Source organism: Talpa europaea, assembly GCF_964194135.1.
Source record: "Talpa europaea genome assembly, chromosome: 1".
Classification (NCBI taxonomy): domain Eukaryota; kingdom Metazoa; phylum Chordata; class Mammalia; order Eulipotyphla; family Talpidae; genus Talpa; species Talpa europaea.
In genome coordinates, this window is record NC_140073.1 from 65,367,288 (window position 1) to 65,384,177 (window position 16,890).

Below are 16,890 nucleotides of genomic sequence, written 5' to 3' on the forward strand. Positions count from 1 at the left end.
TTGAGAAAGCTATGGAGGCAAATATATCAAATGGAAGATCAAATCTGTAGCTCTGAGGATGAAAATGCCTATAGAACTCAGGAGGAAAAAGAGAACTTTAAAAAATGAAGAAACTTCAAGAATTATCCAACTCCATGATGAAAGGTAATATAAGAATAATAGAGATTGCAGAAGGGGAATAGAGAAAGACAGAAGGGAACGGAGAACTTATTTAAAGAAATAATAGAGGAAAACTTCCCAAACCTGAATAACTAAACATGAAAATTCATGAAGTAAAGGACACCAGACTATCTTAACAAAATGAGACCAACACCAAGGCATAAAGTAGTGAAAATACCAAGAATACAAGATTAAGAAAGAATATTGAAGATGGCAAGAGGGAAGCAGATAACATATAAAGGAACCCCTATTGGGATTACATCACACTTCTCTGAACAAACACTATGAGTTAGGAGAGAGAGAGAATGAAATGATGTGATCAAAATACTAAAAGATAAAAACTATCAGCCAAGATCATTTTTTCCTGCAAGATCACTCTATACCTCAAACATAATGGAGGAATAAAGACATTGTCAGGCAAACAGAAGCTGAAGAAATTTGCAAACACTAGACCACCCCCTCTAAGAAATGCTAAAAGGTGTTCTAGTATCTAAACTGAAGAAAAAATTGACAAAGAACTAAACAAGGAAACAGAATCATATGCTAATGACAATAGCAGACTTTCATATCTCATCACTCTAAATGTAAATGGACTAAACACACCAATAAAAAGACAGAGTTTCGATTGGACTAAAAAACAGAATCCAACTTTCTGCTGTCTTCAGGAAATGCGCTTGAGCTCCAAAGGTAAACAGAGGCTCAGAGTAAAGGATTGGAAAATAATCCAAGGACTGGAAAATAATCAGAAAGCAAATGGGGCTTGACAGACTCCCACCTGGGAAACTGGGAATCCCAAAATTAGGGTGGGTCCCACCTCCATCCTTCCAGTAAAAGATCAAAGACAAGCCAGGCAAGACTCCATAAAAATGTCTACACCAGAAAGGACTTCATAGTGAACTCACATTCCAGGAAGGCAAACCAACAGTACATATGCTTCCCAGTTCTTCAAAGGCAGTCGCTGAAGTAAATACAGAGCAAAAATGGGCATAGCAGTATTTTTCACAATAGCCAAGTCCTGGAGTCAACCTGAATGGCCATTAACCAACAACTGGATATAGAAATTGTGGAATATATACACAGCAAAATAATACTCAGCTATTTAAAAAAGATTAAATAGTGCCTTTCCAAATAACATGGATAGGTCTTGCGGTAATTATGTGAAATGAAATAAGTCAGACATTGAAAGACAGAAACTGGATAATTTCACTCATTTTGGGATATAAATAACCAAAGAAAACAAACTAGCAATTCATTAACAATAATCCCTAGACCTTGTGAAATATATATTAGTTGCCAGAAAGAATGAGAGGAAAGTGCTGCAGAGGACAGAATAAAGAAGGGAAGATGATAGGATATTGGGGGAGAGTGAGTGAAGATGTGTACCTATGGGGGTGTGAAGTTGTACTCCCAAAGTTATATGCAGTTATATAAACCAGTGGCTAACCAATAAAATTTGAGAGAATGGTGTTGAACCTTCTGTCATCCATGCTCTTATTATTTACTTTTCTTGCAGTATCATTTTATGTTTTAGCCTTGACTTATTTTCCAGTAGTCTCTAGTTTGAAGATTTGGCTTCATTAAATCTGAACGATGTAATTTTACAAAGGTAGACATGTAACCTACCTAAGTCACAACATACCAAAATGAACAAGTGAGGGGAGCTCCGCCAGATGTTCTTCCTCCCCAACTGCATGCAGCCTGTATGACTGTGTGTCACGCAAGGGCATCAGCCTAAGTATAAATAGGTGTGAAACTAATTCTTTCTTATTGGATTGAATATCTCATACACTTTTCAGGTCATGGATCTAGATCACTTTTTCAGAATTCTTGTGGGTGAGGGATGGAGTAAAGCAGTAACTAGACAGAGTTCTATAGCATATGAGTACTTTGTTTTCTTGCTTGCTTCTTTTATTCATTTATTTATTTTTGTAATTTATTTATTTATTTTAGTCTAGAGTTTAAAGATGCTATGAATTTGAGGATACTTCTATTATAAGGGGAAAGAAAAACTATTAATTGAAATTTCTCAGATTAGTGTCCCCAGAAAGATTTAGAAATTATTATATATTATAATAACATTTCAATCCACAGACCTGAAGTCATAAGTACAAATGATAGAGATTGTTCTCACATAAATGAGAACAAATTAGAAAAAGAAGTTATTGGAGTAAAATGGAAAGCAAAAAGACTTAACTGTACTTATTATAATGATGCAACTGAAACTAATCACTTTATAAAGGTCTTATTTTTGATATTTTGATCTGAAGACACATAAATGTTTGTCATTAGGAAAAACACATGATAAAGGGACAAAGAAAAGGAAACAAAAAAATTCCTTTTTAGAGTCTCTTAATGGCTCGTGATTAAGGCCTGGTAATAAAACAGGCTTAAAAAATGATGTCACCTTCTTAGTGTGCCCACAAACGTACTTTCGGGAGTAACAGAGCTGGGATTAGTTACTAGTAAGAGATTTCTTGTCCATTTAATCACTAACATAGTTTTCATGTGTCTGAAATACAGAATCTACAGTGTTTTTCTCTGCGAAGGAAGTGCTGCAAGGGCTTGAAGCTCTTTTACAGGCAGCCTGGGTTTGGGCATCCAGGCAGGCTGCAGCCTGACTCCCTCCGGCCTTCCCAGAGCCGCTGCATAGCAGTTTTACTCTCTCCTTCAACTGATTTGTGAATAACCTTTATGATCTCTCTCACGAGGGTCCAATTTCTCAGTCGTATGACTGGTTTACGAAGCAGATGACCGAGGAGCTTAGCTTGGAGGGTTTCTACAAAAGAAGGGATTGGTCATTTTTCTTAGCCACACGCCTCGGCAGTTCCAGGAAAATCCTCCAGAATGTGTATTTATTCTCAGTCTAAAATACCTTCATGAAAAACATGCAACTGGTCAGATGTCTTCGGGGATAAAGGGGAGACATTCTATGTGATTGTCAAACAGTTTGGCATTAACAATGCATTGCGGGGGCATGATAGTCTGAACTCACATTTTTAGATGTTTACTTTTTGTTCTCCACCTTCAAAGAATACTCTAGTCCTCCGTCTGAAATACCAATGGTAATTTTTTTTCAGAAATAGAAAAATTTGTCCTAAAATTCATAGGGAGTCTTGCAGGGCCCTGAATGTCCAAGGGAACAAAGGAACCTGAAAAGCAACAAAGCTGGAGAACTCACATTCCCTGATGTCAAAATTTACTACAAAGCTGCAGGAATTGCAACAGTGTAGTCCTGGCATACAGACAGACAGAGAGACCAAGGTAATAGAAGGGAGAGCCCAGAAATAATCCCTGGTATGGGAGGCAGGTGATTTTCAGCAAAGAATCCAAGAACATTCAAAGGTAGAGCCTTTTCAACTAACGATGCTTGGTACTTCCGTGGGGAGAGAGCAACGGTGACCACACCCGAAGGTTGAAGTTTTAAACTGTCAAATTTTAAGAAGACCGCAACCTAGAGGCACTTCATGAAATCTTTCAAAATTAGGATGTCCTTGAAGGGCTCACATTTGATCCTTTAAAATGAAACAGTTTTTGCGTTCTAGCACTGGACATTGAAGCACAATGCATGTCAAGCAATCCAATACTAGGAGTACATGTGAACTTCAGGAGCAAAAGAAAGAAATACATTTTCACCAAAACCAAGAATAGACATCTAAGGGAGTCATTTGCCAATGGGAAGACCCTTAACAATATTTGTACATGGAATGTTTCTTTAGGAATTCTTTACATTATGTACATTTTAATTAAATTTTAAAAAATCTCTGGGCTTTCCTGGTGGCCGAGGGGTTACATTTCAGTTACCACCGCTACTGCCTGAGTTCGATCCCTAGATAGGGAGTTGACCCACATGGCACAGCAGACCTCTCCTGTCTCGCCTGATGCTCCCCTCAGCGGTGTATTTCGTCAGTCTGCCTGTTCTGCTCCCCACTCTGTCTCTGGTGAATCCTCTCACCCCTCCCTCCACACTTCTGGCCTAACCCCAGTTCTTCTATGCAAAAATAAATAATAAATAAAATCTTCAAAATAGAATAAACTAAAATAAAAAATCTGAACAGAACTTCCTTTCTAAAAAGAGGACCTGACTGATGTCCACTTGACTTGGAGAGGGGAAATGTTTAATCTTAATGTTTATAAAATATAAGATTATTTGAAGCTTGGACTTTGTCCTTGGTCTCCCAGAATGCACCTTAAGAAAATGTCCTGGAAAAAAAAATCCACTTCTGAGTGTTTACACAAAAGAATTGAAAGCCGGAATTTGAACTGTACACTGAACACAGTTTCAATGTAATGAAGCTTTCCCCCTATGACTTCTTCTACAATTTTATAGTTTTAGCTCTAATGTTTAGGCTTTTGATCCATTTGTATGAATTAACTTCTATAAAAGGTACAAGGTAAGGTCTAACTCCTTTTTTTGTGTCTGGATATGCAGCTTTTCCAACCATCATTTTTTATTATATTATTTTATAATATAATAAATAAATGAATAAAATTCATTAATTTGCTTGTGTTTTGACAGGTCAGGATTTCCCCCTCAGGTTGACAACCATAGCATTCCCACCACCAAAGCACCCATAGTCCTCCACTGTTGTGCTCCTCCTGACCCCTTTTGGCACCCTCCCGCTCTAGATGCTTCAGATCTATGGTCAGCTTTCAAGGGCTGTTTTTTGGTTTTTGTTTTTTACTCACTCAATTTTATTTTTCTGTCCTACAAATCTCCGTTCTTTTTGTGATGGCTAATCATCACCTTTGTCAAACAAAACTACGATACATCTTGGATGTCACAGGTATGCCCACTTTATCTTTGCTTAGGAAAAAAGTGCTTAATCTCTCAAGGGCTGTGTTTTTGTTTTTGTTTTTAAGATTTTTATTTATATTTATTTATGCATGCAAGAACTGGGGTGTAGGCCAGAGGTATGGGGGGGTGAGAGAATTCACCAGAGACAGAGTGGGGAACAGAACAGACATATCTACTGAAATATACTGCTGAGGGAAGCTGCAGGCAAGACAGGAGAGGTCTGCTGTGCCATGTGGGTAGCTCCCTGGCAGGCTGGGGATCAAACTCATGCCACAGTGGCTGGCAAGAGCTTGATAGCTCTGAGACTTTAACCCCTGTCACCAGGGAGATCTGTTTTTAATATTTGTCTCTGTCTGACCCTTTCTTTGATTCACTGTTTCCACAAATAAGTGAAACCATCTGGTATTTTTCTTTCTCCTTGTGGCTCACTGCACTTAGAACAATCCCTTCCAGTATCATTTGTGTTGTCGCAAATGGATGAGTTTATCTGCTGAGTAGTATTCCATTGTGTGTATATATATCATACCTTCTTGATTCAATGATCTGTTTTGGGGCATTTAGGCTATATCTGTAGATTGATTATTGTAAACAGTGATACAACAAACATAGGAGTGCAGGTTTCCTTTTGAAATAGTGTTTTTGTATACTTTGAGAAGATACCTAGAAGTGAAATTGCTGGATTGTATGTCTGATCCATTTTTAGTCTTGAGGAAGCTCCACACTGCTTTACATAAGGGATGTGCTATGTAAACCCACCAGCAGTGTAAGAGGGCTCCTTTTTTTTTTTTTAAGATTTATTTATTTTTATACAAGAGCTGGGGTACAGGCCAGAGATGCAGGAGTGAGAGGATTCACCAGAGACAGAGTGGGAACAGAACAGGCAGACGGATGGAAGTATACTGCTGAGGGGAGCAGCGGGCGAGACAGGAGAGGTCTGCCGCGCCATGTGGGTTTCTCCCTGGCCTGCCGGGAATTGAACTCGTGCTGCAGTGGCTGCGGATTGCTTCATAGGTTGCTGTCTTAACCCCTGCACCACCAGGGAGGCCCAAGAGGGCTCCTTCTTTGCCACATCCTTGCCAGTTCTTGCTGTTTCTGGTATTTTTAATATAGGCCATTCTCACACGTGTGAGGTGGTATGTCATTTAGGTTTTGATTTGTATTTCCCTGATGATAAGTGATGATGAACATTTTTTTTCATGTGCTTATTAGCCAGCCATTTGTATGTCATCTTTGGCGATTTGCTTATTTAGCTCCTCTGCCCATTTTTGACTGGGTTGTTTTCTTTGCTGAGTTGTATGAGTTTTTTGTAGGTCTCAGATCAGTCCCTGACAGATACAAGGTGTGCTAATATTTTCTCCCATTTGGTAGGGTGTCTCTTCATTTAAATTATAGTTTTTTTTTTTGCTGCATGGGAGATTTTCATTTGACATAGTTCCAATTGTTTATATTCTCTTGTTTTTCTTGCTGCCAGGTACAAAACTCTGAAATTCATGTCATGGAGCATTTTGCCTGTTTTCTTCTATGTGTTTTATGGTTTCAGGTCTTACATCCAAACTTTTTATCCATTTTGAGTTTTTTTGTGTGTGTATATTATGAGAGAGTAGTCTAGTTTCATTCTTTTGCATGTGGCGGTCCACCTTCCCAACATATTTATTGAAGAGGCTTTCTTCATTCCAGTATATATTCTTTGCTCCTTTGTTGTAGGTTAGCTGTCCAGATGTATGTGGTCTCAATTCTATTATTGGTCTGTGTGTCTATTTTTGTGCCACTACCATGCTGTTTTAATTATTATGGTTTTATAGTATTTATTCCCCCCCCCCTTTTGGGTAACTTTTGCTATTTGGAATTTTTTGTTGTTTCATATGAATTTCAGTAATATTTGTTCCATTTCTTTAAAGAATGTAATTGAGATTTTTATTGGGATTGCATTGAATCTGTCAACTACTTTGGATTAAATGGCAGTCTTGACAATGTTGATTTTTCCAATCCATGAACAGGGGTATCTTTCCCCTCACCTCCTTTGTTAGTTTTACTCCTAGGTATTTAATTTGAGGGGGGGCATGATTGTAAATTTCTTCCTCTTCTACCTCATTATTTGCATACAGGAAGGCAAGTGAATCTTGTTGATTTTGTATTTTACCATTTTGCTGAGCTGGTTTATTGTTTAATTAGTTTTTTGTGGAGTTTTTAGGATTATGTATTTATTATATAGTCTCCAAATAATTAGCTTTATTTCTTCTTTCCCAGTTTGGATTCCTTTTTAAACTTTCTTTTGCCTAATTGCTCTATCTGAGACTTCCAATACAATGTTGAATAGTACTGGTAAAAGCAGACATCCCTGTCTAGTACTGGATCTTAGTGTATAAATTTTCAGTTTTTTTAATCACTGAGAGTGATGCTAACTGTGGGTTTGTCATATTAGGCTTTTATAATATTAATATGTATTCCATTTATTCCCAGTTTTTTAAGGGTTTTCACTGTAAATGCATATTGAATCCTATCAAATGCTTTCTCTGAATATATTGATATGATCACAGTTTTTTTCTTCCTTTTTGTTGATGTGGTGAATTACATTGATTTTTGGATGTGGAAACACCCTTTGTCCTGGTGTAATTCTGATTTGGTTGTGATATATAATTATTTTAGTGCATTGTTGGGTTCAGTTTGCTAAGATTTTATTGAGGATTTGTGCATTTTTGTTTATTAGGGAAATTGGTCTGTGGTTTTTCTTTCTACGTGTTGGCTTTGGTTTTGGTATTAGTGTAATGTTGGCCTCATAAAATATGTTGGAAGTATTCCTTCTCGCTCAATTTTTTTTAAGAGTTTTAGCAGGACAGGTGTTTATTCAGCTTTGAAAGTTTGGTAGAACTCATTTGTGAAGCCATCTAGTCCTAGACTTTAGTTTCTTGAGAGAGTTTTGATTAGTGTTTCAATTTCCATGTATTTAATTAGTTTGCTTGTGTTTTCTATTCTTTATTCAGTCTTAGACTGCTGTGTAAGGCAACACCACACTGTCAAAGAAATGGGAGCTGTGGAGCAAACTGTTCTGACAGGATGCTGCAGAGAAGGCAGAACCTGGCTTTTTTATTCAGTGAGTGTTTTTACAGAGTCAGTTACGCAGGGCAGGAGAACAAAGAGAGAAAAGTTAGGAGGAAGGAATGTATAATTAGGTTATCTAGACTTTTGGGGAATGGAGTCCGTAAATCAAAATTAGATTTATAGCTCAGTTTCAAGGCTCAATGTTTGAAGGTTGAATCAAACTTTGCACCTGGTTTGTTAACAAGGCATTCTGCTGATGATTCTCTGGGAGGCAAAGTTACCTATCAGTCAACGACTCCCCAGGCGTTCCTGGTCTTGCCTCGTGATGCGTACCCATCCTCCCAGGGGATTAAGCATCTTGCTCTTGTTTAACTTAAGAGGTGCCTCTGTGAGGTCAATAATTGGCTGGGCCAAATGGACTTTGTGCAGGGAAGGCTGAATTGCATAGCCAGAATGGTGGCTTAAACTGCTCTTTAATTCTAGCAGACCCACATTGGATGATTGTATAATTCTAAGAATTTGTCCATCTCATCTAGGTTGTTGAACTTGTTTGCATGTAAATGTTCATAGTAATCGTTTAGTGTCTTCTGAATTTCCACAGTCTCTGTTGCAGCTTCTCTTTCATTTTGATCCTATTTGAGTATTTCCCCTTTTTTTTCTTAGTGAGCCTAGTCAGAGGTTTATCTATTTTATTTTTATAAGGACCCTGCTTTTGGTTTCATTGATCTTTTGAACTTTTGATTTCTATTAATTTATGTCAGTTCTAATTTTTATTATTTCCTTCATTTTAAAGGCTTTTGGGGGGTTTTTTGGTTGTTGTTGTTATTCTTCTTTTTCTGTTCCTCGAGATGGTTGTTTATTTGGGCTCTTTATTGTTTCTTGATGTGGGCCTATATTGCTATATATTTCCCTCTTAGAACTGCTTTTGCTGTATTATACATTCTGGAAGGTTGTGTCCACATTGTCATGTGTCTGGAGGTATATTTTTTATTTTTTCTTTGAGTTCCTCATTGACCCAGTGGTCATTCAGCAGTATGCTGTTCATTCTCCACATATTAGAGATTTTCCCTGCTCTCTTTTTGTAGTTGACTTCTAGTTTGATATCTTTGTGGTCCAAGAAGATACTAGTATGATTTCAGTCTTCATGAATTTGAGAATAATTTGTCTGTGGCCCTTATGTTGTCAATACTGGAGAAAGTCCTGTATACACTTGAGAAAAAGGTGTGTTCTTTTGGGGGGAAATGCAGGGACCTGTAGATGTTGATTAAGTCCGTATGGTCTAATTCTTTATTTAAAGCTATTATGTCTCTTGATTTTGTCACTTTGTTCTATCCATTGGTGAGAGTGGGGTATTGGATTCTTCCACCACATATGTATTTATCTAATATCTATTTTCAAATTTGATCATAGTTGTCTGATTTATTTTGCTGCTCTTTCATTTGGTGGTATATATTTATGAGTGTTATGACTTCCTATTGTATTGTTCCCTTCATCTTTCCATAGTGTCCATCCTTGTCTATTGTCACCTTTTTAAGCTAGAAGTCTATTTTGTCCAATGTAAGTATGGCTGCCCCACCTTCCTTTAGTTGCCTTTGTGCTTGCAGGATTGTTTTCAGTCCCTTTACTTTCAGTCTGTGTAAATCCTTGGTACTTAGGTGTGGTTCCTAGAGGCAGCAGAAGCTTGGATTCTGTTTCATATCCAACTAGAAACTCTGTGTCTTTTTATTGATGAGTCCACAACAATAACATTTAGAGTCATTGCTGTCATGTAAATGTCTGTCACTGCCATTTTGTTCCTAGCTTTGTGGTTCAAATTATTTACATTAATGAAACTGGTGGTAATATTTAATGGAAGAAGGCTACTTAAATTCAAGGCTGGAAGGAAACTGAAAGAACTCAAGCTAGGGATGAAACTGTATAAGCTCATGGTTGAGGCCATATTTGAGTCAAAAACACACCCACAAGAGCTGTACGCACAGGAAAAAAACAGACTTTTCAGGACTTGAGACAAAGAGTTACACTGCGAGTCCTGCAGACCTAGTGTGCTTATGGTGACCAACACAAGGAATGTTACTTTGGGCTGGTCAACCGCTGGTGTAACTTGGAAACCACGTTGGGCGCCAAACTGTTATAGGGCAGCCCCAATACAAAACAGGTTGCCTGACTGTGGGTCCTCACCCGTGCTCTTAAAAGGACTTACCAATACTCTACTGCAGGCACACATGAACGGTTAATAAAAGGTTTATTTACAAGGGAAGGACAAATGAGGAAATGTACAACTCAGGGAGAAAAGTGGGAGACAAAGTTTTAAATGTGTCCTACCTGATCCGCCAATCTGGAATCCCAAATGGCACTCTGAGAGCTGGCTGCAAGCCAGGAGCCATGAAGCCAGGAGGCGAGTGAGAGAGCGAGCCCCTCAAGGCCCACGTGTTTGGTTTTTATACCAAACCTGGCTGCTTAACTCCACCCTCAGGTCCCAGCCACCTTCCCTTTGGTGGTGATGGGATTTGTCTTTCTCAATGTCTTGATGGCTTTGGTCTGGAGTGGGGGTGGAGTCCACAAAGCCTGCATGGAATTAGCTCAGGACATCCTTTCCCCCTAACAATTCTATTTAATATTTTATTCAGTTCTTTGTGTTAGTTTTGCCTCTGGTTTAGATCCTAAGGCTTCCTTTAATATATGTTGGCTGGGGGTGTTTAGTAGATACAAACTCCCTAAGGTTTTCTTTGTGAGAGAAGATCCTTATCTTTCTATCACACAGGAAGGAGATCCTTGTAGAATGGAATACTGTTGGCTGGCTTTTTTTTTTTTTTTTTTTTTTAGTATTTTGAATATGTCATTCCATTTTCTTTCTTCTTTTTAAAAAAGATTTATTTATTTATGCATATAAGAGCTGGGATGTCTACCAGAGGTGGGGGGGGGTTGAGAGGGTTCACCGGAGAGAGTGGGGAGCAGAACTGGCAGATCTACTGAAATACACTGCTGAGGGGAGCAGCAAGCAAGGCAGGAGAGGTCTGCTGAGACTTGTGGGTTGCTCCCTGGCGGACCTGGGATCAAACTCTACTGCAGTGGCTGGTAGTAGCTTGGTGGCAGTGTCTCTAACCCCTGTGCCACCAGGGAGGCCCTTCCATTTTCTTTTTGCCCTTAGAGGGATTTGATGTTAGTTTAATTCGATGTTAGTTTAATTTATAGGTTATGTATTTCTTCTCCCTTGTCAGCTTTGTTACTTTTTCTTTGTCTTGGACTCTTGAGTTTTTATTCTTATGTGTGTCTTGCTGTGATTTTCCTTTCATTTAGGTAGCTAGGTGTTGTCTGTGCTCTTTGTATGTTTATATTCACTTCCTTCTTCAAATTTGGGAAGTTCTCCTCTACTATTTCCCTAAGTAGGGTCTCAGTTCCCCTCTCTCTCTGTTCTCCTTCTGGGATTCCTATGATTCTTCTATTTCCTTTTCTCATAGTGTCAGATAATTCTGGAAGAGTTTCTTCATTCTTTTTCTTTTGTTTCTCTCTTTTTCTATCTTCTTACCTCTTTTACACTTCCAGATCACTGATTCATTCTTCCATTTGATTTATTCTACTTCTATGAATTTTCCCAAATGTTTTGCTTTCCCTTCAACTCCATTATTTTCTTGCTTAATGTCTCAGATTTACTCTTCTGTTTATTTAATGTGTTTCTCATAGTATTCATTTCCTTTTCTGAGTTTTCTTTGTGTTGATCCCATTCTTTAGCTTTCTTGATTACAGCTATGTTAAATTCTAAGTCTGATAATAAAAGAAGCTCCTCCACGTCTCTGTAGTGTGACTCTGAATTCTGTTTTCTCTCTGGTGTATTTTTCCCTTGAGGGGTTGCTTGGCCATTTGTGTTTTTCTTTCTCCCCATTGTTTGCTTTTGGTTTCCACTGCTTTAGTTGGGACTTTGTTGTGCATAAATTGATGGTGGGCATAACTACTGGGGATCTGACATGGTGCTAGAACCTCCCCCGAAACAATTCCAGACTTTGTTCCGGTGGCTTGGAGGGTTGGGGGGATGCTGGGTCAAGAGGCTGAGTTGCTGGGATCTTGCCTCACTCAGGAGCAGTAGCTCAGGACCTGTTTCTGATGGTTAAGGAGACAGAGGATTGGTGAAAACCCCTGATATAGAAGGAGGCCGTATTAGGCCCAGGCTGGGCTTGAGTGTGCTGTGTAGGTGCTGGTGGCTTGAGTGCTGAGTGGGATGCACTTCCCAAGTGGCTGGGGGCATATGTTGAAAAGCTAGGTCCTGCAAGGCCCAGACTGGTGCTTGTATCTGCTCCCAAAGCTGATTGCTGAATGGGATGTACTACCTGTGTGTGGCTAGTGGTCCAAGGTGAAAAGCTACATTCTGCAAGGCCCCAACCTGGGCTTGTGTCTGCCCTAAGCCCTAAGTGGTCGTGTCTGAGCATTTCCCAGGTGCAGCTTGTGGCCCGCAGTGAAAAGCTACATCCTGCAAGGCCCAGACTGGCATTTGTGTCTGCTTCCCAGGCGCTGGTGGCTGAGTGCTGAATTGGATGTATTTCCCCTTGTGGCTGGGGGCCTACATTGAACAGCTGGGTCCTGCAACGACCTTGACTGGGGTTTGCGTCTGCTCCAAAGGAGCTGGTGGCTGGGGCCTGGATTCAAGGGTGCTTAGTAGGGGGTTGCTGAGCATCCCTGATGTAGAACAAGGTCCTGTGAGTCCTAGGCTGGGGCACCGGTCTGGTGGGATATGCTGTTGCCTGAGCAATGAGCAGGATTCCTTCTTGGGTGCAGTTGGGGGAATGTAGTGAAAAGGTGGCCCCTACAAAACCCATACTGAGGCTTGCGTCTGATGCCCAGGCGCTAGTGACTGAGTACTGAGTCTCATTTTTTTTTTTTTTATTATTTCATTTTCCTGTTGTTTCTTTTTCCATTTGTTTCTCTCTGGTCACTCTAGATGGCTTTACTTAGTATTTCTATAATTTCTTGGTTTCTTCATCTATAGGTTTCTATTCTGGATTTTTGGGTTGTGGTCACCATGGATTTTTACTTAAATTCCAATATCTTAATTCCTTTATGAACTGGTGTTTGCTGTCCAACTTTTCACTTCTCAGGTTCTGTCCATTTCTTCCTCCCACTTAGTGTTTTGTTGTTGATTCATATATTCTTGCTTATGCTTCTGGTGTTGCACTGATATTGTCATTTTACTAAGGAATTTGTGCTTCATTTTTTCTTTTCTTCTTGAAAGGAAGTTCTGGTGGTAATAAATTCCATTAGTTCCTGTTTGGCAGGAAAAAACTTTATTTCACCTACATACTTGAATGATAATTTTGCTGGGTAGAGTATTTTTGGCTGGTATTTATTGTCAATTAGGATTGTGAACACTTCCTTCCACTCTCTCTCATCTAGACAGTGTCTGGGGCTGAGGTCCAGGCAAAACCTAATTTGGGGGGCCTTTGTAAAGTTATTTTATCCTTGCTTCTGCAAATTTTTTTTGTTTGATTTTTGATTCTTTGACAATAATATATCTAGATGTAGGTTTTTTTGCACTTAGAATGTGGGCACCCTGTTTCCTGGACATTCATTCTTTAAGTTTGGGAAATTTTCAGTTATTATTTCTTTACAATTAGGGTCTTGAGGGTCAAGAGAGAGAAATGGGAGCAGAAAGTGTCTTCTTCTAATTGAGTATGATATAGTTTCCTTATTTTTCCTTTGTCCTAATTCTTTCTCTTTGTTCATTTGAGTGGTCTACTTCTGAAATTTTTTCTTCTACCCATTGAATTCTGAGTAAAGTGCTGTCTAAATTTATTTGCATTTCATTCAGAGTCTCTTTTTGTCATCTTTTTATATATTTAATCTTTTGGTGAAGAACTGTCTTTCTTTTTGCATCTTCTTTCTAAGATCTTGTACCTCCCTATCTGTTTTTGACTAACTGTCCAGTAGTTCATTTAGCATTTGTTAGCCTTTTGTTTTGAAGTCTGATAGGTCTTTGGTTCCTGTATCCTTTAAATTTTTCTCAGGACTTCTGTTCTCATTTTGCTTTTCTACCTTGTGTTCAGATGTTCCTTGTTTCCTAAGCATGAGTGTTGCCTTAGTTGATATGTGTTGTGAGTTGTGTAAGTGCATAGATGTAGTAGTGGGGATTTAGTTTTGTTTGTTTCTCTTTAGTTTACCTTGGTGTGAGAGGGGGCAGTTGAGTGTGTGGCTTTAATACTCAATTTCAGTTTGAAGAGTGAAGTTGTAACCTCTACCCTCTCTTCTTTTGTTCCACAGCAAGCTATATTCTGTGCTTAGGTTGTCCTCCCATGCCGCCTCCCTGACGCTCCTTTCTACAACAGGTTGCAATCTATGAAGCCTGAGTCTTCCTGGGGAGAAGCTAGGTCTGCATCACTAGGCTCAAGCTCTGGGATGGAATTTTGCTTGACTGGGAGGCTGCATTGCACTTGAGTGTGGTGATTGCACGTGTGCTGCCTTGTCACTATGATTGCCAGCAATGGCTGTTACCAGACTGCTCCTACTTCTGCTTAGCATCTGTGGGGCTGCAATATCTGTATGCCCGAGTGTTTAGTGAGTTATCTCAGAAATCCTTCTCTCTGTTCTTGGGCTTATTTTGGAGTTGGTCTAGCATTTCTTTGACCTCCTCCAGAACAGGGTTGGGGAGAAAGTTTTCAACGGCCCCTGCCAACTACCGAGTTTCCAATTTCCCAGGTTTGTGCTCACAGAATTCCCACACATAGCAGCAAAGTTCCTTCAAAGAATTTCACATTATACTAGGACATTTTAAGAATTTCATTAGAATTTAGAACACTTGTAACCTATATTTATTATTTTACATTTTAAAAGGACAGGTTCGTTGGGAAAAAGAGAAGGAAAAAGAGAGGCACCTGCATATTCACAGGCAGGTAGGAGCAACCTATAATTACAAAATACAAATAAAGGAGGCTTAGTATTGCTTTTCAATTGAGGATACTTTCATCCACTTTGACATACCAAATAAGCCTCTTTAGATTAATGGCTTTCATTTCATTAGGAAAGAAAACAAATCTTTTTGAGATTGTTCCAGGCGCCCGTCTAGAATTATACAGATCATTATGAAATTTAATACTCAATTATCTACTTAAAGTGACAATGAAAGATTTTAAAGTAGATAGTAAAGTAAAAAGTAAATAGTAAAGAAGTTTACATAGTTCTGAACAAAGCTTCTCTCTTAATGTCGAGAAGACTATGTTTATGTTAAATCCTGATTAAAAAAAAACTCAATCTTTTTAAAATTACAAAACAGACTACATTAAAGATAAAGGAAAACCCGCTTATAACTTCATGTTGAGTAGACTCAACATCGAAGAAAATTCTGTTTACTTAAGAGAGAAAAAATAAATTCGAATTGAGTGGCAATAGGCTTTTGTTTAGAATTTTCTTTTACTTAAATTCATTCCTATCTTCGCCTAGCCATTTATGAAATTCCTTTCTCCAGATTCTTTCCCACAAGCCTGCCCTTTGCCACAGCTCTCCTGGAACTCATGCATTCAGCTTTGTTCCCTCTGCAACAGCCACCAGGCTCCCCGGGGCTGACCTTTGCTCTGGCCGCACCCGGGTCCGGGGAGGGGGGGGTTGGGGGGGAGAAGTGGGGGGCGCCGGGCCCGCCCCGCCCCGCCCCGCAGCTGAAGGCTCACCCCCCCTGCACCCCCAGCTCTCCCGACGCCCCCAAATCCCGCCGCCTTGTCAAACGTCGCGGGATTTCGGGGGCTCCTCCGGGCTGGCTGGGGGTGCCGCGGGCGCAGCTGACTCCCGCGGTCGGGCTGGGGGTGACCGCCCTGACGCGGCCGGGAGGGAGCGCAGCCCCGAGGCGGGCGGCGGGCGCCCCGGGTTGGGACCGGGCCCGGCGCCGGAGGGAGCTGCGCGTGCGCGGCGGCGCCTCCCACCCCCGGGCTCGGGCTGGGCCCGGGTTGGTCCCGGAGCCGGGCGGGCCGGGTGGGGCGGGCCACTCCGCACTCACGGGCTGCGGGAAGACCCGATCCCGCGAAGCGAGGTCCTGCGAGACCCCCGCGCCCAGCGTGCTGCCAGGACCCCGGGGCCGGGCGGCCGCGCGTCCTCCCGAGGGCTGCAGGTAAGCGCCGCAGGTAAGCGCCGCGCACACCCCCCTGAGGCGGCCGCGCCCCGCCCTCGGGATTGCTGCCGGCGGCCGGCGAGAGGCTGTTATGACGGCATCCAATGACACGCTCAGATTCCGTGCTGTAACTCTCAGCTGAGTTTTGAGAAATGTATGCACCCGCGCAAGCAAAGCCTGGGTAAGATGCAGAACATCTTCCTCCCAGAAAAGTACCCTCATGCTTCTTCCTTACCAGAAGCAACACCTGTTCGGATTTCTATTCCTGAGAGCTAATCTTCCTGGGATTCCTTTTAGGCAATACAACATCCATGGAACAGCAGTCAAAATTGTGCCCTAAAGTGCAGCTCAATCCTGAAGTGTTAATTTAAGTTTAGCATGAATTAAGGTTGGAATAAAGATAGTTTGGGGAAAGAGGGATATGAAATTGCAAGGATATTAAATACTCCGTTTCCAGAGGATATTCAGGAGCCTCCATTGACAGGTAAGTGTAGCAGAGAGTGGCGTTACCAAGAAGAAATCAATCTCCCCCGCCCCAACCTATCCCAGTCACAAAAGCTTAATTCCATCTTCTCAAGATTACTTTTCCTGAATTTTTATCATAGTTTTATCATAGTTTTGGTCCATAAGCTCATAACTTAATTTTTTAAATAACCCTAATTTTTATTTTAAGCCTTTGTTCTTCCTAGCAATAGAACACTTATTCTTTACAATTGAAGTGATAATTTTGCTTCTTTTCCAATTTGGATTCCCCCCCTTTTTTGATGTATTTATTTATGCATACAAGAGCTGGGGTACAGTTCAGAGATGTGGGGGG